The sequence below is a fragment of the Ornithodoros turicata genome, chromosome 9 (assembly GCF_037126465.1).
Source record: "Ornithodoros turicata isolate Travis chromosome 9, ASM3712646v1, whole genome shotgun sequence".
NCBI classification, from domain to species: domain Eukaryota; kingdom Metazoa; phylum Arthropoda; class Arachnida; order Ixodida; family Argasidae; genus Ornithodoros; species Ornithodoros turicata.
In genome coordinates, this window is record NC_088209.1 from 25,430,943 (window position 1) to 25,457,395 (window position 26,453).

At 45.7% G+C, this 26,453-nt stretch overlaps 1 protein-coding gene across 1 annotated transcript in view; it reads left to right on the plus strand.

Moving 5' to 3' along the window:
• Positions 1-250: 250 nt before the first annotated feature.
• LOC135368450 (protocadherin Fat 3-like) overlaps positions 251-26,453 on the plus strand; it is a 213,163-nt gene continuing 186,960 nt past the window's right edge. Inside the window, exon 1 of the mRNA XM_064601731.1 lies at positions 251-669. The gene's annotated coding sequence lies outside the window, so the exon portion shown is untranslated. The remainder of the gene's footprint in view (positions 670-26,453) is intronic.

Genomic DNA, 26,453 nt, shown 5'->3' on the forward strand with positions numbered 1-26,453 from the left:
CACATACAAAAAAAAAAAAAAAATACTGATCTTTTAGACACATAGAAAACAAAAACGTCGCAGTTCCACATATTTTATCAGGTCCTGTTTATCTAAATATTTTTCTCCCGTTGTGTTCTTTTTTTACGGGTTCCATGTAGAAAACGTTGCCCCCCGCCAGAGCGACTCTCTTGCTGCGCAGAGAAGGAGAGGGGTGATCCAACGCGTGGTCCCGTAAGGAATACCGCTATTCCCTCCTCGCTCCATCAGTCTCCTCCTCTCCACCTTGATCCCTCCATCCACGCGCAGGAGTAGATTGAGGCCAGTCGCGCTTCGGGCTCCCGTCGAATCAGGTGGTGCCACTGGGTCTGCTGTGTTGAAGGGCCGAGAAACGTCCACGTCGGAATTCAAGATATCGCCTCATCACTCCGTGACAGGAAAGTGGCCCGTTTTCTCCCACTGCAGGCTCCGTCGAGCGACCACTCCGGATTCACACAACGAAACAACGTGCTTCGTGGATGGTGTCTCGTGTTGTCGTGGTGAATTGGTGTGAATTTTGTGCGAACATCGGATACTTGTGGGTGGTGGTGTGAGCTGAGTTTGGATTAAGACCTACCTTTTTTTGGCGGCAGATAAAGCTGGATTAAGTGTCGCGGGAGTTGTGCTGCGCAGCTACGGTTTCAGTGAAAGGTGAGTTTCGAAGTGGCGAAGAAAACAATATTATGGTGAATGTCACACGGCGGGGTCTGGTCCTTCGTATCCAGTTCATACGGTTCGTTTTGGCCTTGAGTACTCGCCTGATCAGCTTTTATGTGTTCACTCACCCGCAAAGGTCTGAAGTGATGGTCACAATCGGGGTCCTTACCGAAGAGACCGAATTTCGAATACAGAACACTCGCAGGGCTGCAGTTGCGCTTAGGTTAGAAAGAAAATACAGACACGATGATTTAGCAAAACCCGAAGAACGTGTATGGATATTAATGACGCAGCTGTAAAACATTGAGAGCCAGTCGGAAGTCAATTCTTGAGTCGATATTTACGTGCACTGGAGTACCTTGTCCATTTCGATATTTTATTTTTTCAATCAATCAATATATCAAGACATAAACGATGTCCAATTGCGGCCATTGCAAAGAGCGCTAACACGAAGACACATTTCGGAAGCGTCGCATGTGTAGACATTATGGATGCACTGACATTGCTGCAGAAATTTAATGGCGTGATGTTCGACTAAGTTTCAACGAAGCGCAATGTACTCTCGCCGAGTTCCACAATGGAAGTAAACGAGCAGAAGTTACTCGGTGTAAAAGCCGTGTCCTACGTGTCAGGCTCTACACATACCCATAAGAGCAAGTAGCGATGTTCTGTCACCACTTACTACAACAACATAGATGAATGGATGATGATGATGTGGGATGTTTCCCTGCGTTGAGTGGAGGACCCTACCCCATTTCAAAGAGGTTCATATGAGAGGATGACGAGGGAAGGAAATCCCTACAGTTCGTGAAGGAGGCCGGTGGCCCTCAGAAAGGAAAGAAAAGCGCCAAGTGCACGGCACTGATGTCCAGGGTTACTCCATGGGCCGAGAACTTTGCAGATGTTGAATGGCCTCTGATCGAGCATTTCAAGTTGACATTTAAAGTCGCTCGCATACGTACTGGCTGCAGTCTTCTAAAATGTGTCGGATTGCTGCCGGGACACCACAAGTTGTACACAGCGCCGTGTTGCTGTGGCCCAGCCTATACCGGAGTGCACCCAGTACATAGTACACTGTTCGAGGCATTTCTGTACCTGCAGTACATCACTGCACATTTATTCGGTGCATGGGAGGATTTCTCTAATTTCGTGACGCATGACTGTAAAGCGAGCTTCACTGCAGTCAACCTCTTAGTGAGGCAGAGCACTGCCCGAGCGCGCGGTTGCAACCCGTACTAGCTCGCATCATTGACAAGGACGTCAGACCGCATCCCAGAAGCAGAACAGCCGTCACTTCTGCGGCATCCGCACTATACAGGTCGTTAAGCTTGGATCCAACAGTTAAACTATTTGGAAATTCTTTTGACGAAGTCCGTCAGTCGCGGTGTGCAAGCATATTGCCACCACTCCGACTCACGTTACGTTGAGAGCGTTATAAAAGCTTTCATTTTAACATATTACGAAATTAGTGTTATCTGAGCCATCTCAGCGGAGAACACAGAGCCCTGCAATCGGGTATTATGGCCCACCTCAAATTAGGTTAAGCCGGGAAAGCGTATTTGCGTATCGAATAAGTTGCCCCGTTATGCACATTCCATAATTTTCGCCTGTTGGCCTTGCATTATACAACGGATCTGCTTGGCGTCGCGTAAGCGTTTTCCAGCGCAACAACACCTCCTGTTTAGATATAATCGCATTGAAGTAATGTGTGATGTAATAACGCATTCTCTGGGAGAGCTGGCAGCGTGCGTACTATAGCGACAGAACCCTAACGGAACCAGTATCCACTTCAATGATGGATCAAGATTTCACTTTCGTTCTGCGTTGCTGACCTTCAACGTCGAAGTAGGACTAACGCCAAGTATGGCTTTCGCGCAGTTATCACTGCATTTTCGTCGGGGTTAGATAAATGGAAAGCAAATTGAGGAGATAAAAGACTGGAAGCGAAATGTTCAACCGTGATCGTAGTCCTCTTGCAACGTAAAGTCATGAATTATCAATTGCAATCACTGGAATCCTACACCAGGGATCCAGGAATTGATAGTGAATTCCAACAGTAACAAACAAAACAAAGAAAAGAAGGAAAGAGGAATAAGGAGAAAATCTAGTGCTTGTTTCCAATTGGACTGGAAAAGAAAAGTTCCGATCAATTATAGCCAATTTCATCATTCACATTGGTGTGGGTTGGAAAAAGGAGACAGACATGGAGATGCTTTCGCTACACTATATACGTTGAGCCGGCAGCTTCCCCCTCCTCGTTTCTTCCCCCTCCCTCGTTTTCCTTTATGCTTTATCCTGCTACACCCACTCTACTCCTTTCCTGTTTTTTGTTGTTTGTTTGTTATTCCCCTTTTCCTAGCTCATCTTCTTCTCTGTCTCTTTTTTTTTCACCCACAAACGCGTTTTGGAGTAGCCAGTTCTGACTGGGTCGGGACTAACCTCTTCATGTTTTTTTTTCTCATTTCTCTCCATTCACCGAGTACTTTGTTGACGTCAAAAAGGTCTTCTTGACGCGTGTGTCCAATGCGCTCCGTAGCAATTCACCACTTGCGTATCGCTCACGCCTGTACAGTATGTCCTTCGCGCACTTTATTACTCCCGTACGGACATCGTACGTTTATTGCACGATGTGCGCCCCACACAGTAAAACACACATTTTATTGTTGTCCGAATGAAGCACGACTTCGCCCACAAAGTATACTGCAGTGTACAGTGGAATCCGTGCAACAGCAAATCACGCGCTGCACTCTGCCGTAGATTTCCGCTTGCCACAAGTGTGCATAGAACAGGTTCGCGAAATAACGGCACTACCACCGCTGTGCGTAAGAAACGCGCACAATGGGCACAAAGAAAGTACGCACGCAAGAGGACGACAAAGAAAGCGTTTCATTAGTAAACTGGTACGGGTGTCTGTATCAGAGCACGAATTCCGCTCCATCCTTCCCGACAAAATTTAATTAAGCGATGCTCGAATGAATCCGTTTAGTAGGAAAGTGTTTTAATATCGTGGGAGAACTCTGTGAATTCATATAGCATTCGCTTTCAATATCTTTTAGAGTCGATGCGGCCGTATAGTCGTTTTAGTAGCTTTATCAGGCATACCAGGAAAGTGTGGTGAAGGCACATAGCGCATTATCAAGTCCCCTGATACAATATGTTTTAGCGTGTATCGCAAACGTTGCTATGTCAGCACTGGACAGCTGTTTCGGCGTTATTGGACCTTCGACAGCAGTGGACATCACGTTTCCCTTGACCTTCTGGACGTCACGCCGTCAAACGGTGCCCACCGCACTGCTGACTGGAGCTTCCCCAATGACGCCAAAACAGCTGTCCACTGCTTGTGTGGCGGCCCGATTGTGCAAGCAGCGTAACAGACAGGACCGAACAACGAGACAACACAATTGCAACTCTCAACTGAAGTGTAGCAGCTGTCGTGTTTGTCTTGTGTGCCTGCCTTTAACCTTTATTGTTATGCTGACATTCGAGTTTACGTGCAGCCAAAGAGCTTCAGGCTTCTGTTTCCCTGCTGTACAACACTTTTTTTTGTTTTTTTTTTGCACACATGCTATCTAACGAAATCGCAGCCCTATCTTCCGCGACCACGCGAGCTGTTCGCCATCTTAACAACTGATCGTAGCCAAAGGGGGGAACCTTTTTATTATGCCACGTTCGTATCTTCGGGTGATTGCTAAACAAAGTGATGCTTCCAAGATACAGAGATGCTGCATCACGACCTCATTGTTGTGTCCGAACGCGTTCTTACCGTCGTTACCTTGAATAAAACAAGGACACCGTGATTGCAGAGGCCGACTTTACATTCAGCCGGCGTCCCGCCTCGTCGCCTCCCAGCAAAGATTTTTCCCCGAATGGCGCGTTCTTTCGGACTCACGTAAGACCAGTAAAGCAGTCCACCCGTGACCACATAACTGCCTGTTTTTCTTCTTATGGAAGAACGCGCTAGAAATACAAGAGTAAATTGAAATGATTGCTGTGCGTGGGAGACTCTGGGCAAGGTCTTTCCTCCTGCTTTTGCCTTTTGTGTATTTCAACCCTTTGCTGGGCTCTCACTGTCGAGCCGTAATAAATCTGCGTTATTAGCGGGCAGGAGCACTGACTGGCGCAGAGCCTTATTAGCGGATAATGGTTTACTTGGTCCTGGCACGCTTTACTTTTTTATGGTTTTTCCTTCAGCGAGTGTATGTGTTCATTTCGTGCTCGCGTGTAACGTAATGTTTGTATGCCGTCGGTTACAGTTTTTCTGTTTCATCAGACCCATGTGTAGTGCGGTATTTATGGCTCACAATATATATTTTTGTTTTTAAAAAAATATTGTCCTTATTTAAGAAACGCTCTATAAAGTAGCAGTTTTATTTCTCCTCCATGTTTATTGTCAGTTTTATGAGCATCACAAATGCTTTCTGAGAAAGCAATCTATTTCCTTTTCCTTTGCGTTCCATTTCTTGAAACTCTATAGAGCGCTATAGAATACAGAGCTCGCTGTATTCTGTGCGTCTGATATGAGTCGAGTTTGTCCCACGATGCCGTTATTTTCACGAGCAATTAATGTCAGTTTAAGAGCGTATGGTACCTAGCTGTCATTCGAATACACACAACTTTTCGAATTTCACTGCATTTTCACTTTACTGTATCTGCATACCATATCGGCAGCAAAACAGCTCGGTAACAAGCAGGGTTGAAATTGGGTGAAGCAGGGTTGAAAAAAAGCAGGGCCGGATATTTTCAAAAAGATCCTCTCCAGTGGCCTTTTTTTGGATAAAACCCGGATATTTTTGGATAATATATATACAAGCCTATAGAAATGTGACACAGAGTAAAAACAAATGTGTTTTGCTGTTCTTGATTTCGGTTGATCTCTCATAGTCTTGGATTATGGAACTGCGTGTCCTAACAGCATTGTATCAGTTTCTACTGTTTTCCGAAAAGTGGAGTTCATGCACGCGTGGTTCAGTGGTGTAGATCCTACACGCATGGATTAGCTGTCGTACTTCAGTTACAGCGCCTCCAGGAAGCGGAAGAAACCCTTTCTCTGAATGGGCAGAAGTAGAAGAGAGCAGGACAAAAGTTAAATCTGAAAAGTTATAAGTTAAGAAAGTTAAAAGTTAACGTTGCGCGTACCTGGGCTTTTGCAAACAGCCAACGCTACCATAAAATAAACCGGGAGTTTTCCGTGTGACGTTTAATTGAGATTGTCCCTCACATCAAATCTGGACAAAATCTATAAAAAAATCCGGATAAAATCCATGTGGATTAAATCCAAACAATCCTGGTAACACGTGACCACAACCGAGCCACCGATCAACCATACAGATGAATGGATGTCAAGCGCGCATGGTCAAGGGTATGCCGTAGGCTTCACATCCCCTCGTCGACAACGCACTACCTGAAAGATGTCGTTCCGTAGAAAGCCCCCAGCCCCAAACGGGCCTTCCTTAGAGAATACGCGCAATTCGCCGTTTTACCGTGGCATTCTTCCCAGTTTTGTATTCTGCCGCCTCAGCCGTTTTCCTTCACTGCAGGCATTTGCACACTGTGCCCACAAAAACAGGGCGATGCGTATGCATGCTCGCTTCTTCTCTGTCATCTTTGCCGCAGGAAGTGCTGAAGCGGTACGAATGTGGTCTCTTCGGTATGCACGCGCGCACGGTTATTTACTTATTCATTTTTGCCGCGCGGTTTCTGTCTTTGCCCCCGTGACTTTAAAGGATAAATAGCACGAAAAAGGCTAAGGAACCTGCCAAAATTGAAATGCGTCAGTTCAGCTTTGTTCTTCCCGCACCCCCACTAGAAGCTTGATTCTTTAGCTTATGCTTCCAGCTTATCTTATCTTATCTGATATCTCATAACTGCAAGTGGTCGATACGCCGATGGTGGCCGGTTTTTATTCCGAAGACAAGAAGCACGCTATTGTCAGCTAGGCTTTTTCATTTCTGATTATGGGTACCGTATGGGCCACGAAACGTCATCTGTTTAATTGTTTTTAATCTTTTTTGGTCAGTCTTGACTTGTTGTGCTGCCGGCGTGCCTTTTGTCTTCGGAATTAGAGATATCTTTTAAAATAAGCAAGTAAAACTTTCAGCTTATCTCTTGATCAACAGTGAAATACCTTGACCTTCTTACAATAAGCACTCTAAGCAGCATGTAACTATATTTAGGTTGAGTAGTGAATTGTATTAGCTTGCTGTTCAGAACATTTTATTAACATAATTATCTAATTACACGAGTAACTGCCCCGATTACACTTTGCTTTTAACTAACACAACAATATGCAGCAATACGCAGTATTGCGCAATGTGACGTGTAACATCCAAACGTATAAAAGCGCGTTTATCTTTTGAAGAGGAACACAGTATATAAGTCCTCACAGTTTCGATAGGACCCATGAGTGGTTTAATTCCAATTCATAATCATCCAGTCTGCGCTAATTCGGATGCGCGTTTTTCGCAATGCAAATCAGACAGTATAAGCACTCTTCATGAAAATATGCGAAAGCCGCTTAATCGGGACATGAGCATAAGCACAACAAAAGTTTGAACAGGGTAAATGATTAAAAAAGAAAGATGTAGAACAACGCTCGCGTCGCCGCTCAGTTATTCGTTTGGTTCAGCCAGGTATTTGTGTGGCGCTTTTCGTTTCTTCACAGCAACAGCGATTTCAACGACGTGCAGATTAAATTGACGTCCGTGCCCCACGTCTGCGAGAGACATTAGGCAGGTTTAGCACACCGGTGGTAAGGTTATCGTGCCTATATCGGAGCTAATCACAGTTGTGTAACGTCTCAGAGTCTTATCCACTGATTGGTTCCGGTTGACACGGTTCGACGCAAACCACGTTATCAACGGTTTCCTATAAGTATCTGTTATATATGCCCCAGTAATCCACAGGAAGGGAAGACACCGTGCTTAGATAAGTTCTGCTAAGATCTCCCGCCTTTCCCTCTCATTCATTGCGCATGTAAATCTTCAACTAAGAAGGCGTCATGCATTGCACAAGTACTGTAGCCACAGGAGAAGAAAGTAGCTGTGTTTTCGTTTCGATTTCAAATTTTACAATACGGCACACTTTGTATTTCCTTGAAATTACAACCTCGGGGAGAGATCGTTAGGATAACCTGTGTTGCGCTCTCTTAACGAAACATTGTACGAAATAATACTTTGGAGGGCATAGTCACCAATATAGAAATCAATAAAAATCACATGAACTTCAAATAATGCAAAAAAACGTAAACAGTCTATTAAAAATTGTCTATGGCGTTAACAATCTCTCTAGTTTAGCAGTGTCAATAGTGGTGAAGTCATCAACCAGCTTATGCATAAGCAGTATACATCCGGTACCTAACCAAACTTCCCTCTACAAAGTTTACCCTTAGTTTACCAAAGTTTACCAAAGGAACCCCTCCAGATAATTCAAGTTTTGTGATTCTATCGAGCACTGCGTGATGTTCTGCTGAAAGAAATCGAACGGTATACCATGCACAGCGAATCAGATGAGCCTCCATATACCTCGAGCGGTATCTTCTTCGAACACACGACGTCCGCTTGTCTCCCCCGCTCTGTTTAGATAGCATCATGCCATTGGAACCATTGATTGAGCTTACGTCGTTTTCGGCGAGTAAACATCTCCGGCGACACAGACGGGGCGCGTTTGTAACGGTTCGTTTCGTCGAATTGCAGTTCAATTGATTTCGGAACGGCGCGATCTACCTGAATAGGGAAACTGTCAAGGGGGGAGCGGGGGGGGGGGGGGCAGGCAGTCGCTCGCCTATCCTGCAGAAGGCATCTGCGAGTCTCGTTTTCTTCGTTTCTTTTTTTTTTTTTTTGCCTTCGTCTTCTCTCGACGAGGCATCATTGGCAGCGGAGCAAATCAAAAGTAATTTGTAGGTTACTCCGTCCTCGACGAACACAAACAGAGGAGCAGGTCGTTAGAATACATGTTTTTTATGCTCTATGTGTTTCTCTTCTTGAAGTATCGCGACGTGCTCATTTTATTGTTGCAGATCAGATTATTGTTGTGGGTAGAACAGGGTATGTTCTTTTTGCAGTTTTCCCTGACATTGGACGACGCAAGGGCGATTGGATTGTACTGGATTGAATGAAAGAAGAAAACGATTAGTACATGTAAAAGCCCGTTATATGAAGCAGAATGTTTTAGCTTTTAGGTGTCCGAGGTGGTTGTATATCCTTTTAAAACGACCAGGGCAATGTTTTTGGGCGGTATCCCCTGCGGAATTTTTAGTGCAAAAAGGTGGGAACTATAGGCGGCAAACTATACACTGTAGCCATCAGCAATTGCCCAACTAGATGATAGCATTAATAAAGAGAAGCTTTATTTGACACTCGAGGGTGAGAGGTAAAGCCTGGGCAGAGAGCCAAAGGCTTGACGAGGCCCTGGATCCCATATGTTACGAGTAACAATGTATACATTGAATTGCAGTATCGCACTGTAACGGGCATAAAGAATCATTTCCAGAAATGCATAAACTGCTGTCAAGATAATCTATGGGTATCCTGTACTTTCTACAGTTCACATTGTGGTCGACGGAAGATTTCGCGGAAGCTACGTTGCTCGTCGACTGGTCATGCGCCTTCTCCCGTAGGGAAAAGTTCGCATTCAAAGGGCGGAGTCACACACGCTTTCACGCAAGCGGTCACTACGCTAAGTGATGACATAAGGGCTATTCAACACGTTGGTTTCAGAAAGAAAAACAAAAGTACTTTGTAACCATGCTTCGAAAAAACAAAAACAAACATTTGATGTCCCTAAAGGGAGCGTGTGTTTCCGGTGACAATAGGGAGTTTTAGAATAGCGGGCTCAGAAGCTTTGGGTGCGCGAGAAATAGCGTAATCACCACTCCGCATGCCCAGAACGTAAAATCAGCTTTTGCGTTTTGCGCAAGCTCGCTATATATTGGAAATTGCGGGGCCACACAAAGTTGGCTTTGCGGCTCTGCGTTGTTCTCGTCGCCGACGAGTAACTGCGTGAGCATTCTGAACATGGCAGGAGCTGTCTTGCGGTTGCATATATTTTTATTAGGGAAAACAAAGCTGCCTTAAAAAAAGTACTTCCTCTGTGTTTTTAATTTTCCATTCTTTTTTAAGTCTACACTTCTAGCCGTAATAGCGTTGCAAGCGACTAACGCAAGCCAGAAGCCTTACGTCACGTAAACGCTATTCTGTAAGCATTGTGCGGACAGACTCGTTGCGTCCGATATAGCGTTTACGGTTTTTATTTGCGTTTCAACAAACGCTATTCTAAAACTCCCTAATAATTCTTGCAAGTCCAACGCCCTGTCGCATACTCCACAGATTAGCTGGCAGCTTGATGCCGATTTCGATTCGATTCGATTCGATTCGATTCGACTAGATTAGATTTGACGAACCAAAAGTTGTGCCTCGGTGCTGTCGCGGACGTCATCACAAAAGCTTGATTCAGTTCTAAACTCGCATTCCAGCGCAAAGGACTGAAAATTTGATAATGGCGGCATAATTCAGCACAGTACCAGTTATGGTCGTGCTTGTGAGCATTATAACCTAGCGGATGTATCACAGGGATCAGCACTCTGGGGTGAATTGAAACAGACGCGCATATGTCAGTCGGCTTGCCGAACATCTGGAAAACACACACTCCTTGAGGTCAAAACATGCAGCGTTAGGAACTCCATCTCCTCTAAAACGAGAAGGTACCTGGCACGTAGTTACCATACCTAGCTACCTATACCAGCTACGTAGCTACCTACCAGCTTCGTGTTTGCTGTCCCTTCGTGCTCCCTAGTCTCGGAGTTTTACATTGCGCACCAACTTCACCAGCTCGCTTGCTTCTTAGCCATCTTTCCATTATCTTTTCATTGTAGCCACCGAAGTTTCCTTAAAATGTGTTTAGGACAATTGAACAGCGCATGCGCAGTGTGAACAGGCTACTTCCTTGCTTACCCAGTACCAAAAAACTGTTCAACGTCTCAAACGTTCGTAGGCGAATGCGAGTACAAGCAAACACACGAACAAGAAGAAACGGTTTCTTGCAAGATTCACTGGCACAGATGGAGGCTTCATCATCTTTTGTTGCTACTTCATCTTCGAATTTTTGTTATTCCTTATGACTCACTTTCTCGTTTTCTTCTTCGTATCTTTCTTCCCCTTGTTTTCCCTGTGGGTCGGCGTGTTCCGATATCGATCAAAAAGCGGCTGGCCTGGTACCGAATCGTGGACGCGCCAATAATGTAGTCTTCGGCGACGACGGTAGGCCATATCAGGTTCTCATGCTCAGCAGATTCGTATAAGGAATACAGGATACTAGGCTCTTGACGGAACATACATCGGAGGTTAAACCATGCAGACCAAGTATATATAGGCTCTTCATATATTATCATGGGCCCTTCATACATACGATAATAATTTTGTTGAGGGATCCAGTACGCATACCTCATGAGTAGCAAAATATTCTGCTGTGGGAACCAAAATTGCAAACGTGATATATGCTTATATAGGTACTCCTTCGTCTATATACGCCACATAAATGGTTAATAGAGTGAGCTAGGCACGGATACGCTAATATTACTTGGCAGCGGGAGATATTGAATGATGCACATGGTATGGAGGATGCGGGCGGGTTCATTATTTTTTATCGATCTGCCTGTTAGTTTGCATCGTATATCATATTTTGGTTGCATTGGGAATCGTGCATGCAAAGCGCATTAACGTACGTTTATTAACTATTTTTGGGTAACCCGTCTTTTATCCTTCTTAATATACAACTATCCTTCGCTCTTTTCCCTTCCTTCTTTTACTCTTTGAAAGAAAACGCACGCAAAGAAGACAGAAAAGAATAAAAAAATATTCCCTTGGTTGCCTGCATAATGGGAAAACTTAATCATAACGGAAAAAAATCGAATTATAGAAGAGGCTTAGCGTTATAATTTCCTTGTTTCATTGAAATCTTTACTGTCGCTAGTTGCCATTTCGCTAATGTGCCTTCGTCCAAGCTCCCCCTCCGCCTTCCTTTTCTGTTTTACGCTGTTGCTGAAACTAGTCGCCGCACCTTGGACAGATGTTCAGGAAGTAGGGAGTAAGTATCGAGACATCTTTTCTAACATTAATTGTTGATAGTAAACCCTGCAGTGAGCAAGCATGCGAGAAGTATACTGTTTCATTATTTGACTATACCTCGATGCTAGACGTGCACATCCAGACGCTGAACCTCCCAAGCACCCAATGTCCTTCCGTATCATGCAAGTCTTAACAAGCTACCCTCTAAGAAAACAAGAAAAGGAATAAATTTGGGAACAATTACGGCTTCTAGTCTGCTAGATTGCAATTACTCCCCATTTATCCCACGACCCGGAAATTCATTCCCCAACACTGCAAATGGCCCCTAAACATAGCATATGCTTTGTGTATTTAGTCCCGAAAGGGATAATGGTTGTGACAATGTGTCTCCAAGACAACCCAAGAACTACAGACGCAGAGATGTATCTCCGCCAGCGGAGAATGAAGTCCGCACATTGAGAGAGTGCACGGATGAAAGTGACGGGAGCCAGGCAGACGCGGGGAAGTCTGCTCACATGTTTCGCTAATGTGAACCTTTTACGTGTGTGCTATAAAAGCATGCAAATGGGCTCTATGTACGTTGGCTCCGATGAGTGCTTTCGCAACATGATCAATTTACGAGCAGCAGTTCGAAGCACGCGAGCAGCACTGCGTTGTGAGTCGGGGGCGTCATGCGCCTGCCTAGGCCAATCACAGACATCTTTACATTTGTGGGAGTTGACCTGTGGTCGTTACCCGTCCCGAAGTATAACCCCCAAAACGATGAAAAGTATTCTTTTTTTTTCTTTCTTGGGGTGTGCTATACGTCACTCAAGACCACGTCTGGAGAAGCCCTAGGTGGCACCGCACTAGTAGAGAAAGGTGCGAACAAGTCCGAGGCGTACCACCTCCTTAGCTTTTGTGACGTATCTAGGTCACGTACTCGTATAAACAACAGCCCATCTACGCAGACTGAGACCGAAAATCAAATCCGGTTTCTACCGCGTAGAACTGTGCCGGACCCACTGACTTCCGCGTGGCGCGATGAGCTCTGACGTCCGACACGTTAATCTGCCCGCGGGCACTGTTTCCAGGGAGAATCTATTGAGTTCGATGATAACTGCACACACGCCCACATATTAGGTACTGGACTGATGAAAAGAGCTCTTGACAAGCTCCTGTCCAAGTCATTGAGATGAGCACTGAAAAGACAAGTCGATGACTATACGGACTATTGCCAATATGAGAGGAACACGCCTCTGGACATGCCTCCTTTCTTCTTTCATGGTCTGGCAACCAGAGTCTGGAGCTTCTGAGGGCATATAGCTAAAGAAATGGACCAACGCAAACAGAACGGTAATTACGAACGCGAGATGAAGCAATACAGAGTATAAGGGCGGTAACAGCCATGGGAAGTTCTATTTCTGGCCACCTTTTTTTACCTTCGTCTGAACGTTCTGTGCTTTGGAGTCTCAGTCAGACCGAGGCAAGGAGGACGAGGAAGAGGTTGCCTTGGACGTGCGCAAAATACTTTGTATGGTAAGGTGCGGTACTAAATGTCAAGGTCGACAAGTCACCAAAGTGGCACCAGAGTGCAAAAGTTTCTCCTCGCGCAGTGAAACATGCAGTTACCTTGACAGCAATACAAAAGGAACGCGATTCGTCCGCTACGGCGCGACAATGCGTGACGGGGTGGGGGGATATGTTTAATATAATGAAAAGAAAGGAAAAAGTATGGAAATGTCAGCTAGGCGAATGCCGGCTTATTATTCCAAAAAAGAAAAACTCAAAATAAACAACAACAACAAAAAAGAAAGAAAGAGGAAAAGTGAGGAAAGAAGAAAGGAAAAACAGTTAGTGCAGTACAGGCACGCCATGGCACAAGACGTGACTGCCTTCCATTGGTCTCCGCAAAGGTGTTCGTTTCAGTTTTCCCATTTTTCCTTTGAAATCCACGTTTTACATTAAACACAACAGCCAAGTGCCCTGTGCACAGGGCGGTATCGTATCACACTTACCAAAGCCGTGTATAAAAAAGGGTGTCCAGCCATTAATGGGACCTGCGCATACCTGGAGCTCCACCCACTTTCGCTTACGCGGAGGTGTTGAGCTCCCAACTGTACGAATGCGTCCGACGCTGACCAGAAACAACATTCCACAAGCCGATCACAGACTCCCCGCACCACCAGACCAGCAGACGCCGCCGGTCGGTCGCCAAGGGCGCTCCAGTCACTCCCTGACTGGAGTCCGCTCCATGATTGGAGTGATTTGGACTTGTCCGCGCCAAGGAGCGCTCACTGATTGGCCTTGTCCCAGTGACGTTTTCTCCCATTTCCAGAGACGGAATTCCGGAATACTCTCAATACCCGTCGTCTGCTCTTGCCATGCGTTGCACCAAACTGCACAAGAACTACTAAACAAATCCGCGTCGGAGTTTGGGCGTTATTGTCAGTGATGAACGTGGAGTAAAACAACACTATAGTTTCCTATGGTCCCTCTAGTTCCTTTATACTGCAGGGTTGCTACCTATAAAAGTTCCCTAAAATGGCTTCCATGTTCCATCTTGATTTTTTTTCACATAGGGATTTGGATGTTTTTGGTTGCAGCTTTGGATTGCGATGTTGAATTGGTTTGAAATTTACGACGCTGAAACGTAACCATTAGAGTTCCACGAGGACACGGGACGTTTCTACCTGCATTGAGTAAGTGGTGAGTGCGGCGCGCCGGCATGGGTAAACTTTTATATAGGTAACCATCCTGTACTATATGCTCTGAGCGTTGCGATACCCTACATCAAATGTGGGCATAAACGTTGCTTACAGCATGATGATGACAGCGATATGGATATCACGCGCCGTCCTATTTATTTTCTACTCTGCATGTTTCACCCTGTAACCTGGTACGCATTTTAAGCCTATACTGGTGTTCAACTTAAGAAGGAAAAGAAATCTTGTCCGTCAACTACGCTGTTGGAGATAAGGAGGCATAATAGCGTGCCAGGAGAAATACTGCGGCGCCACCTCGCAGAGTAGTGTCATGTGGTTAAGGGCCAATGCGGAAGCAGAGTGACTATGGATTACATTATGTGGCGGAGGAGCGAGCGTGACCTCTCTGTGTCCAACCATCCTATCTGCGGCGCAGTAATATTTTGAGAGCTAGCGGACTAGATTTATTTTCTTTCTTAAGTTTAAACACGACTATAGTGCCAGGAAAATATGCAGGTCACATTTTCATGTTCAACCATGCATATTTTGCGTATGCCCTAGAACGAGCGAAAATAACTAAAAGCCCCCACTCCATTCCGTATTCAATGCCAGAGAGAACGGACGTACGAAAGCACTACAAGCTGAAAACAACAAACAGGAAAGAACGGCATCGCAGGAGGAGCTATACATATTGGCCTCCCAAAGTGTCTAGAGAGGCGTTCCACTAACATCTCGTATATACATAGCCAGCTTGAATGACTTATTCAGCTGCACTTTTCCTCTGGAGTCGTGTACATCCCTACTCGTTGGGTATGAAATACAACCGTCTGACTGCTCCAAATCGTTGAAAGCAAAGCATTTTCCGAAAGAGCTTGGTCGTTGCATATTTATGCATGTATACAGCAGAGCACACGTAACAAGTGACGTGTCATTGTTATTCTAGGGCGTTGTTGATATCAAGTATTCATGGTTAGCGTCCCGGCATCTCGCCGAGTAGAAACACCAGTTTCTTGTGGCTGTCGACGGCTGAATTTTTTACCAGCTTCCACTTCCCTAGCTCTCTATATCTGTGAGAGATGGCATATTGATGTGACGATCGATTACATATTCGAGAACCATCCGCGCTGTATCCGAGCTGGTTATGGTGTCTTTCGAGATCAGCGATGATTAGAAGAAGCTTCTGAAAACGTAATGAAATATCAAACATGTATTTGTAAGGACCTTTTCGAGACCCGACAGTGTTGAACAGCAGGAGCTCTCGAATCTGGGTTCGTGTCTCGTCCCCACTTATTTATTGTCGGTACCCTTCGTACCTTGCAACAATAATGCGCACATTTTATTCACATGTACAAGCTAATGTTTAATGTTTATGTTTAATGTTAATGTTTAATACTGATACAAGCTAAAGGATACTTTGTGGTAGCACGGCAAAACGAGATGCAGTACGCGTATGTTCGCTGATCTCACGAAGCATTGAGTTGCACCTATATATTACCTTTTATTTCATATATCGATCGATAATGTATATTAGCAGCAAAATCAACCTCCTTGTCGATATTTTTTATTCCGTGTTAGCACAGCGAAGCAACTGAGGCTATGAGCGCTGTACAGATGGAGATTGGACAGCAGGAAAGAGTGTGAGACAGGAGGTTAGTGCGTTTGGGCCGATTTCGGGGGAAACTGGGCCGACACTTGGTCTGGGAAGTGTACCGGAAGTCCGGAACACCTTGGAAAAACCTGAGACAGCGCAGCCGGTGGTAGGATTCGCCACCACCTCCCACACCCGTCAGTCTTGGTACCCACCTTGGTACCCACCTTGCCTTGCATTGGTACCCACGTCCCAATCTTCAGCACGACCTTGGTTACCACCAATGAGAGGGACGCCTTCGCTCACTCGGCCATGCCGCTGGTCCTTGTTGATTACATATTTTGCTCTTTACCTAATGCTGAGGGTGACAAAAGATTATAACTTACGAAACGCACAGATCAGCTAGGAAAGAGGGAATGGCACGACTGTCGCGCAAAACATCTTCAAATACGGCAGAAATGGTAGCCATCCAGCTGGCAATACATTAGTACGTAGCAGCACAACAGTCACCTGCCGGGTGGGTGGTATACAGCGATTCAAAAGCCGGACTCCAAGCCATGTTTTCATTCTTGCGAAAGGGCTGTGTGACGCCAACAGTTCGCCAAATACTCAATGAATACAAAAAAGAAAATGTAGAGTCGCCGACCACGAAGTAACTCTATATACAGTGGTATTCCTGGACCTGTGGGTATATAGGAGGGAGTTAAGCTGCAGACGGACTAGCGGACATAGCACACCTTCAACGATACATCCCGTGATATACTCAAAGTCAGTCAGACGTTACATCTTCATTAAGGTGATTATCGGAGGAAATGTGCAGACGGCGATGGGTACAACTGCAGAGTGATTCGTCGCTTCTACATCGCATAGATCTGGATCTAAAGTTCTGTGTTCCGTCTACGTTACCGCGCTCTGTGAATGTGCCTTATGGCCGCCATTTTCTCCATAAAGTATGAAGGGCTCATTCATTATATTGTTCGGTTTGTGCAATGGCGGATGATAGTGCGCATATAATTTTGCACTGCACTAGGTATGCATCACAAAGAGCTACACTGAAAGCTACCCTTGATCGACTGGATAGCAGGGGCATCGATATAGTGAAGGTGTTGAGACTTTGGGTATCGAGCACGAGGTATGCTGCCCTGGTGGCACTTATGAAATTTGTTCAGAGCTGTGGGATGAATATATACTTCTGGGCTTTTCTGTGCATGATCTTGGGATAATTGTGAATCGTGGACTTCTAGTGAACATGTCAATAGTGAACTTCTAAATAGTGAACATGTGAATGGTAAATAGCGAACTTGTGAATAGCGAACTTGCGCGCAGAACACTTGAGAAGCAGTGAAAAAGTAGTTTTCTTTTCTTCTTTTTTTTTAAGGGGGGGGGGGGGGGGGCGGGGGAGAATTTGTTAAGGGTAGCAGGGCACGTCGGGAGAAGAGTTCAATTTATCCTCTTTTTTTCTTCTTACAAACAAGCAACGAATTTACGAAACGCTTCGCACTTTCCCGCGATGTTGTAGCTGCAGCTTCGCTGCCTTTGGTGCTATAGACATCTAACATTTGATGTACTTCTGTTGTCCTGAGGAACACGGAGATAATTGAAGCTGCAAGAGCTAATATTGGGGAAACAGTGCCGGAAAAAAGCCCATAGCCATTGATGATGTGTGATTATTTGATTAACGATAATATGATATTATGGGCATATTTAAAAATAACAACACATATCAGGCTTCAGCAAGAGGTAAACGGCGCGTTACAGACTTTGCATGTTCTCAGAGTTGGTTTCACTCACAGGCACGCATTACAGGCAAATATATAAATGGGACTGCGGGAGGAAGCTCTGTAATTCAGTCCCCACCACAAGAACTTCAGAAAATAGATAGCACACATACGCACACATAATACATACATTTGTACACAGAATGCAGAGAGAGGGAGAGAGAGATCCAATTGACGTTTCCTATGAGGAGAACGATCTCGGAGGGCCGACTCGAATTCTTTTTATGCTTCAGGCTCCCCTTTACAAACTGCATCTCGCAAATGTATTTTGCTCTTGCCGCAGAGTGCAGGATGTGTGCTATAAAGCACTGAAAGAACGCGGGTTCTCCTATGAGACGAGTCTGTGTGGGCTGCGTGTCATGAATCTCAGACGAAGATCCACTAACTGACCACGTTAATAAAACGAGCTTTTTGAAAATTCCTATTTCGTGCCTCGAGCAACGGGATGAATACTGTACGTGGAAGTATCCGATAGAAGGTAATTGTTTTCCTAATCGACTCTGCGCAGGCACTGAGCGTCTAAATTAGATTAAACGATCTTGTTTTTTTTGCTGCAAGAAAACGCCACGATGTGTTTTCCGCAGTGTTTCTTTAATCTTTTTACATGCGCAATCACCCCAACCATTCCGTCTCTGATGATATTTAGCCCTACCGTCTTGTTGCATGATTCATTTGAGTGAATGCACGTTGAGCACGTGAATTATATCCAGAAGGAGGCACTGTCCCTTACGCTTTGCGTGCCTCGCCGCCAGCCGACGGTTTCCACGTTACGATTTAGCTTGCCGAAAAACCGGAAAGACCTCTAGAGCTTCCGAGCTCGTCGTAGTAGTAATGTGCTTCCCTCGCGAAATAAGTTGGTGTAATCTGGTAAGGAGCCGACGATTTTCGCAGTTGAGCAAGACCCAAGGGAGTACGTGCACGTTACGTATGCACTAGGACAATATTTACAGAGATTCAAGTGCGGTTCAGTAGAAAAAGCTCGATATACGGGCGCAGAATTGCGCCATGTGGCACCCTATATAAAGGGAAGGTGACTGGGAGACAAAGCGCAAAAGTTCTCAGAAGGCAATGCGTGAGCGTTCCCCATCGTAGCTGGAGACCTCACTTCGTTCATTGTGAATAACGCTGGAAGATGAGGCTGCTCAAACAATTTCCATGAAAAGTGGGTTAAGAGTAGGTGCCAGTTCAGACAACTCTACCATTCGACCTGGAGGCAGAAACAACTGCATCGATATCGTTGTTATATTATTACTCTCTCTCTCTCTTCTTGTATGTGTGTGCGACGCCTATTTAATTATGCATTCGTGTACCCCTCAACAATGTACGTACGGAGCACGTGTACGTAATGCATGTTCGCATTGAACTCTTAGGGGTGAAGGTGAAAGCGTTCGCCAGGCTGGCTTCGCAGTCAACATGGAGATCGTTCAGGCGCATCCGATGCGCATCCGATGCAATGCGCGCGACAAAGGAACGCAAACTATTTGTCGAATAAACCGTGGCGTAGTTTCCTGTATACTGCACGCTTGCTCAATGATTCATAAACATGGTCAATGGGCGTCCGCTTCGGTGATGACAGTTTCACAGGGACGTAATGGTTATATTCATGCGGTTGGCGCAGTGTCTGTCAAGCCTCGCACATGCACGCACAGCTAGGTCATGTGCTACGGCATGTGCCACTTGGAGACAACATTATATGGTCCTGAAAGAGAAAGTATCAACGTTAGCTGCATGGGCATCGACGAAGGATATTTGCGTATCGGACAAGGACACACGTCTGCACTCCCACCGAGGACGCTTATGAGTGCATGAGTGCTGCAGCAGAGACGTCTTGGTCCTCACAGGGCCTACGGCATAGTATGCTTATACGCTCAACGGCAGAAGGCACAGGTTATACCACCACTCTAACTGTCCGCAGGACTGCTGCAGCAGAGGCATCTTGGTCTCCATGTATGTATTATGACTGAGTAGGCAGGGGAAGGTACAGGTGAACACCACCGGTAACTACCCGCTAATGTGCAGTGTTATCAAAATCGGTAAGAACCGTAGAATCCCCCGTTTTCTGTACAAGAAAGGACAACACATCGCACGCAGTAAGCAATGTAAGTGCTTCCGTCGATCTCGAGGAACTGCCCGACTAAAGAACCGATCTCACATCACTGGTCAGGCATGTGCAAGGTCATGACCGGGACTGCGCTGTTGAAGCACAAACTCAGTACAGTATTTCGCAAAGTAATAGCTGAGCTAGCGACACGTCGTACTTTATAGCGTGTCTGCGCGAAAGCATGTAAACAGAACACGATGGCGGTCTGCACACGCTTCACTTAAGCTGTCGAGAGAGCATATAAACTGAGTGCAACGGGTATGATAATTGAGATCGACAAGAAGGTCGGCGCCCCGGTCCGCAATTTTCCCCATGGAAAGTGCTGTCTGGAAGCCCGCCATTGAAAATTCGTGGTTTCGTGAAAAGCTAGCTACTTTTCTCGTTTTCGCGCTAACCAAGTTTTCCCACTGATCGATGGTTGTGAACTGCACACGAGTGCAAGAGCTTTCACTTTTCTTCGCCTGCATTCTTTTTGGAGGTTTATCTATGCTATTGTAGCTGGGCGTCAATACATCATTCTGTGAACGGGGAAATTTCAGGAGGCAGCTTGCGAGAAGAAAGACCTCGCGGTTTTATTTTACGTATTATTCGCGGGTTGAGATTTCCTGCTCAGCCCGTGGCGCGGCGTTGCTTTTTGAGGCTGTAGCTAAACTCAAAGTCACGTGACGCTGTAACTCTATATATATACTTGAGCTACAGACGTTCTAGCGTTACGTCGGTGTCGTTGGAGCTTTACTGTGACTACACGGGTGCGAGAAATGCCAAGACATTTGTGCACATGTAAAAGATTCGAGGTGGAACTGCTTGCTGTAGATGGCTACACTCAGGCGGGCGACATCGCAACTATCGCAGAGGGGGTATCATGCGTCCTGGGACGACTTCACAGGGCACTGTAACGACATTTGTCTTAAACCGTCTGCGGAAAACCCTGGGAAAATATGCAGACGGCGCAGCCAGTGCCCGCATTTGAAGCCCAGTCTCGGCGGCAATTTATTTTATAAGATTTAGGGTAGGGTGGGGCACGATGAGACACGGGCAAGACGCGACATTTTTTGCTCGACGCCGCCTGTCTCAGAGACGCGTTGCTACATGGGATTGCAATTTTACTCATAGGTGGCTCTGCATGTCCGCTTTATTACACGTGAGAATTGTCCTGATTGGTCTATGCGTTGAAGAGAGAGAGAGAGAAAAAAAAGAACATCTTTTACTTCTGCCTGGAATGTAAAGACCCGCGAAAACGGCGCGATTTTCTGTAGTCCTTTATTTGTCATCTGTACAGCAGCGTTTCGCCTATGGATAGTTTTTTTTTTTTGAAGAGCACGAAACATAAAAATTTCATACTCAATTGCAAATTTCTGTCTCATCTTGCCCCACCTTGCCCTACATCGTCTTTATTTTGCCGTGTCGTATTCACAGACCTGTATAGACCCACTTCTATTTGTAAACAAGAGGGCGCATAGAACAGATATCGCTGGTGCTCAAAAGGGAGCAGGAAACCGCGTGGTGTGGACGGCGTATTTGGCTTTTCTGTACTGCTTAGCACATCCAACAGCAACACCACTTTACCCCATGACTTTAGTAACAGAAAACACCCATTGACTTCGATTTGTGCCCAACAAACAGGGCAGCAGCGGCAGCGCCGCCGCATCGGTATGACGTCATGCATTCAAGTGATTCTATTCGGTAGCTGTATTCGTTTAGAAGGTGGCTTTCTATAGAGCGCGCTAACACGTACTACGAGGGACAGACGGATCCTAAGCGGAGCAGCCTAAGTGACCGCTTGTGATTGAAAAAGGAATCAAGGATAAATGTGAGGGAGGTCGAGATAATCCTAGAAAATAATGTATGGGCAATGGTCTAGGTTACACGGCTACGTCCCATATGAACGCACGCTTGCATGTAACATATCCACAGGGAAGTCATGAATCTATCCGCGCTGTGGTATTTAGGAAGTGTATGAACAGCAGTATAGGCTATATCAAAATGCACGGGCTTGCACGAATTAGGTCGTCACGGTGCTGACCACAACATCGCTGCTATATCGAGTCACTGAAGACGAAATAGACATTATAGTAAGTGATGAAGCAAGTCAAGAAAGGAACCAGCTGCTAAAACAATGCGAACGATGGAGGAACAAAAGAGGAGAGAGAAAAGTCTCCCATCATGTCGCCAATTCTGGTGAAACTTTTTTTTCCTTGCAGAAAACACATATGTGGAGTTCGGAAGGCGGTGAGGATGTTGTGAGTTACCGGTCATTTTGGTGTGTAGGAACAAAGTTTTCCAAGTGCTGTAAGCGTTGGTTCATCTGACTTACAAGGATTAAAAAAATATTTTAAAGTTGAAATATGCGTCAATTTTGAACACAGTAATCTCTCGACCCTTTAAGCGACTCTTTAATGCGAACGCAATGCAATGCAATTTAAATAAGCAATGTCGCGTTTATCGAAACCGATTCTGTAGCACTTGTCTCTTCATAACAGATTTGCAGGAGCATGAACTGTGGAAAAGTTTACTGCAGCTTGTGTTATCCAATATGATACTATCTGAACCCCCTATACCCCCCCCCCCCCAAGCACCCCCGAATGGTTAGCGATACCCCCTTGCCCTTCTTTCCTGTGCACCCCATACACGGGGGTCCTTGTTACTTTAGCCCTAGACACATGTCGGCTATGATACATAAAGCTGCTATACAACGTAACTGTAATAATGACTGATGACTCCCCTTCGGTGCTTGCTTTTCTGGACAAACCACTACTATTAGCGCTTGGGCACAAACGACAGACGCGGCATTGCCCGTAACCAACTCCTTCTGTGGCAGTCGTCGAGTTTGACACATCGACGTGGACGGTTGAATGAAGGGAGCCAGTTCTATCAGAGTCGGCGATAGCGAATCGGATGCGCTTGGCTATTTATAGCTGCACTCGGAGTCATTTTGCGCGTATCGGTTCCACGCAGGCACGGTCTTCCCCGTCTCAAAAATTTGCCGAGTACTAAAGGGGCCAGGAAGTGGGATGTAGGTCGTCTAGCGGCGAGGTCTTTTTTTCCCTTTCGACGGACGATAACTGGTCAGCCACCACGGCTATTGTTCCAAGCTGAATGAAATCGGTTCCGGTAACGGAGAGCGCTCCGAAGATCGGAATGTAGCATCCCCAGCATCCCCCGAACGGACGGGCGGAATTGTGTTTCGGGCATTGTGATCCAATGATTCGGGAAGCTGGAATCCAAGGATTGGAACTGTGGCTTTGTGCTTCCGAATGAAGTCGGGTGCAGTATACTGGGGGGTGGGCGAGTAAAGGAGACGGTGATCGCTGGATGTTATTGGGCGGAAATGGGGGTTTTGTGTTGTCCGTGTTCGTGAATGATATCTGTATGCGACGATGTTATTCGTCGGCGAGGTAATTGAGGAGTTTTTTTTTTGTGGGGGGGGGGGGAATATGTTTAATAGAATGAAAAGAAAGAAAAAAAGACAAAAATGGAAATGTCAGCCTAGGCTAATACCGGCTTGCTATTCGAAAAACGAAAGAAACTCAAAATAAACAAAAAGAAAAAGAAAGAAATAAAAGGAAAAAGTAAGGAAAAAAAAAGAAAGAACAGTTTAATGCAGCACAGGCACGACATTGCACAAGAGAGCCCTTGAGTTTAGTTTGATGTTGAAGATGGTACGTTATCTTTTTGCTTGTATAGTGCGCGTTCTGCCGCTGCTCCCCACCTATATAGCTATTTGCAGAGTGTGAAAGATAAAGTTATTGCCGTGATTAGCCGCTTGATCCAGACATTTTCTTTAATCTACATTTCGTTGCTCTCCCAGAACACAGAATAAAACGTAGAAACAAAATGCAAGCAAGCTGTGCATTGGCTATAGTTGTTTTAGAACATCTCCTTGAGTCCGGGGTCGGCCTCGGTGGCTCAGTCGGTGGCGAGTACGCCTGCTGATCCCAAGATCGCGGGTTCAAACACGGCCGTGGACGGTGGCAAGTTGTTGGAAGTGTACAAGTTGCTGAGACACGCCGTCTTCCCCGTGGCGTTGCTCATGATCACAGTCGTCTCGCCACGTAAAGGCGAGATTGGGCCTTTTGACCGTCTGTGTCTGTCCTTGTGTCTATGGCGTCGTCCGCCACGATAACCTGAAGAAATGGTACCGTAGCACTCGCCGCCTGTGAGGTGAGGGCGAAGCGCCCCGAACCGTCAAAATATGAAAGGGACGGTCTATCCAGTGCCGAGGACTATATGGGACTCGGAGTGGCATCGTACCGCTCACTCAGAAGCATTCTATACGCCTAATACATTTTTATTGATCACTTCGAAATATTCCTGAACCGCTTCCAAGTTACTTCGATGCAACAATGCATCGAAGAAGAGTTGTACAGGTCACGTTTGCAATCCGCGTTCCGCCATCTCCCCGACGAAGATGCCTTCCGTGCCTTGGTTGCAAGATGAAAGCAAATTGCGTACTCACATTTGTCGTTGCGTTTACGAGGTTTTTATTTCCATTTTAAGCACACTTAGGACACCTGGAGACCGAGCAAGTGCTATAATCAGGCCGAACCTTTCGTCTTCATTACTTTTGTCTCCGTATACTGACAATGCTCGTTAATAACATGCAGGAAAGGACCGCTTGGTGCGCCCCATCATCAAATATGCAAGCTTAACGTAAGCCGGGGAAACACAGCCATGACTTGAAGTCGCTAAAAGTACTAGAAAACGTATGTACACAAGTATGCACGCTCAATTTCGAGCAAGAGCAGTCTTAAACGTTCACCAGAAAGGACGCTAACTAATTCATAGCGTCCGCGTCCGTGAGCACGACGCATATAAGGCGAGCACGGAAGAAGCGGCTTCCGAAGAATTCACACTTGACTGTGAACTTTGCAAAGATCATCGCGTGCGCTCGAAAGTGGCAGATGCGGAGAGTTTCCAAGTGGAGAATTTAAAATTTAGATGGGCGCGCCGCGGCTCCTGTGGTCTAGGGATATAAAGCACGTTTGGTATTCCGCGATTCCTGTGGATTATACGTGCGGCTGCTCTGCCGCGGAAACTGTGCGGTTCTTAGGACATACGACGGAAGCTAAGTCGTCGCAATGTCGCTCGAGTGGATTAGAACGCTGTTCACTTCAGTGCGGCGCGAACGTCGTGTTCATGCTTGCGTTGTTGCGGCAGTCAGCTAATGGAGCGCCTTTAGCTGAGATGGTTGTACACGGGAAATGTCTGTACTGAATTCGTAATGTGTCATTCAGCAGAATAAGAAATGGACTGTGTACTTAATGTGCACTTCGTTGCCATGGAGATACCTGGCAAAGGTTGTTTATTTTTTCCTATCCTATAGGACCGGTGGCGGGAGGGTGACTTAATAATAACTGGGAGTAGATTTAAGGTGGGCCCGCCCACAGTTGGGTGGCTACACTGTAAACTGAAAAACACCCTTATGAGTGTAAATGACTTGTCCTATAACTTACACCGCTTTGTACACCATATGGTCTGGAACACCCCCGGAACGGGTATCTTGTGATACGGTTGATCATTTGAGCAGCCACAGTTGCTTCGCGGCGCTCACACGCAATAAAAAAAAAAGATCATTTGAGTAGGACAGGTAACGTCCGTAACGATTCATCCTAAACAGTATCAACGGAAGACTTCAAAAAAGCACGACATCGTTCCCTTTTCTGGTCAGGATGTTGTTTATTACTCAGGTAGATACTACAAGGTAGACATAACTACACCCACACCTAACTACACCTTTTTCTAATTACCTTTTCTTCACGCAAAAAAAAAAAAAAATCCACGTATTAATCCCGTCCGCGCAACCATCGATGTCATTACATCACACCCACTCACATAATAATATATATATACATCGTACAAACACATAACAATATATATATATATATATATATATATATATATATATATATATATATACTGGAAGAAAGGGGTTCGGGCGACCGCGAAATTAAATAGGTACTAACAAAATATGAGGCAGACAACGAAGATGTAGGAAGTAGAAAAAGGGGGAGTTATTTATTTACTAGTGGAAAGTTAAGGGGGAATATATATATATATATATATTATATATATATATACCCCTGCACACACAAAGTACACGAAACAGTGAAATTCGTACCATGTTTTCTTATCGTTATACCAGCTGACGGGCAATACAAAAATGCTCAACCTATACATCGAGCGCGCAATTGTACAGCACACACGGCGTGCCTGCGAAAACACAAAACCGTGCCATCCCCGTCGGAGCACTTATAATTATGCACGACGCGATCTCCAGCGGCAAACCGAGCATATATTGCCGTCGTGCAAATGTTGGCTGCATCACGACCTGCTCCCCTCTCGCCAGCCGCCTTTTCTCGGAGTCCCACGCATCCCACCCCGTAGCCGCCATGCATTGCGCGTTCCTGTCTCTGCTTGCCCACGGAATTAGTGCACTGAATCCATGATGTGAAGCACCCAGGGAGACGGCTGGAGCTCTTCTCCGTTTTGTCGCGCTGCGCTCTTATTAAATGTGACACCGTTCCTGCTTTCACGTTTTATCACTCCGTTCTGCGTAACAGCCGAAAA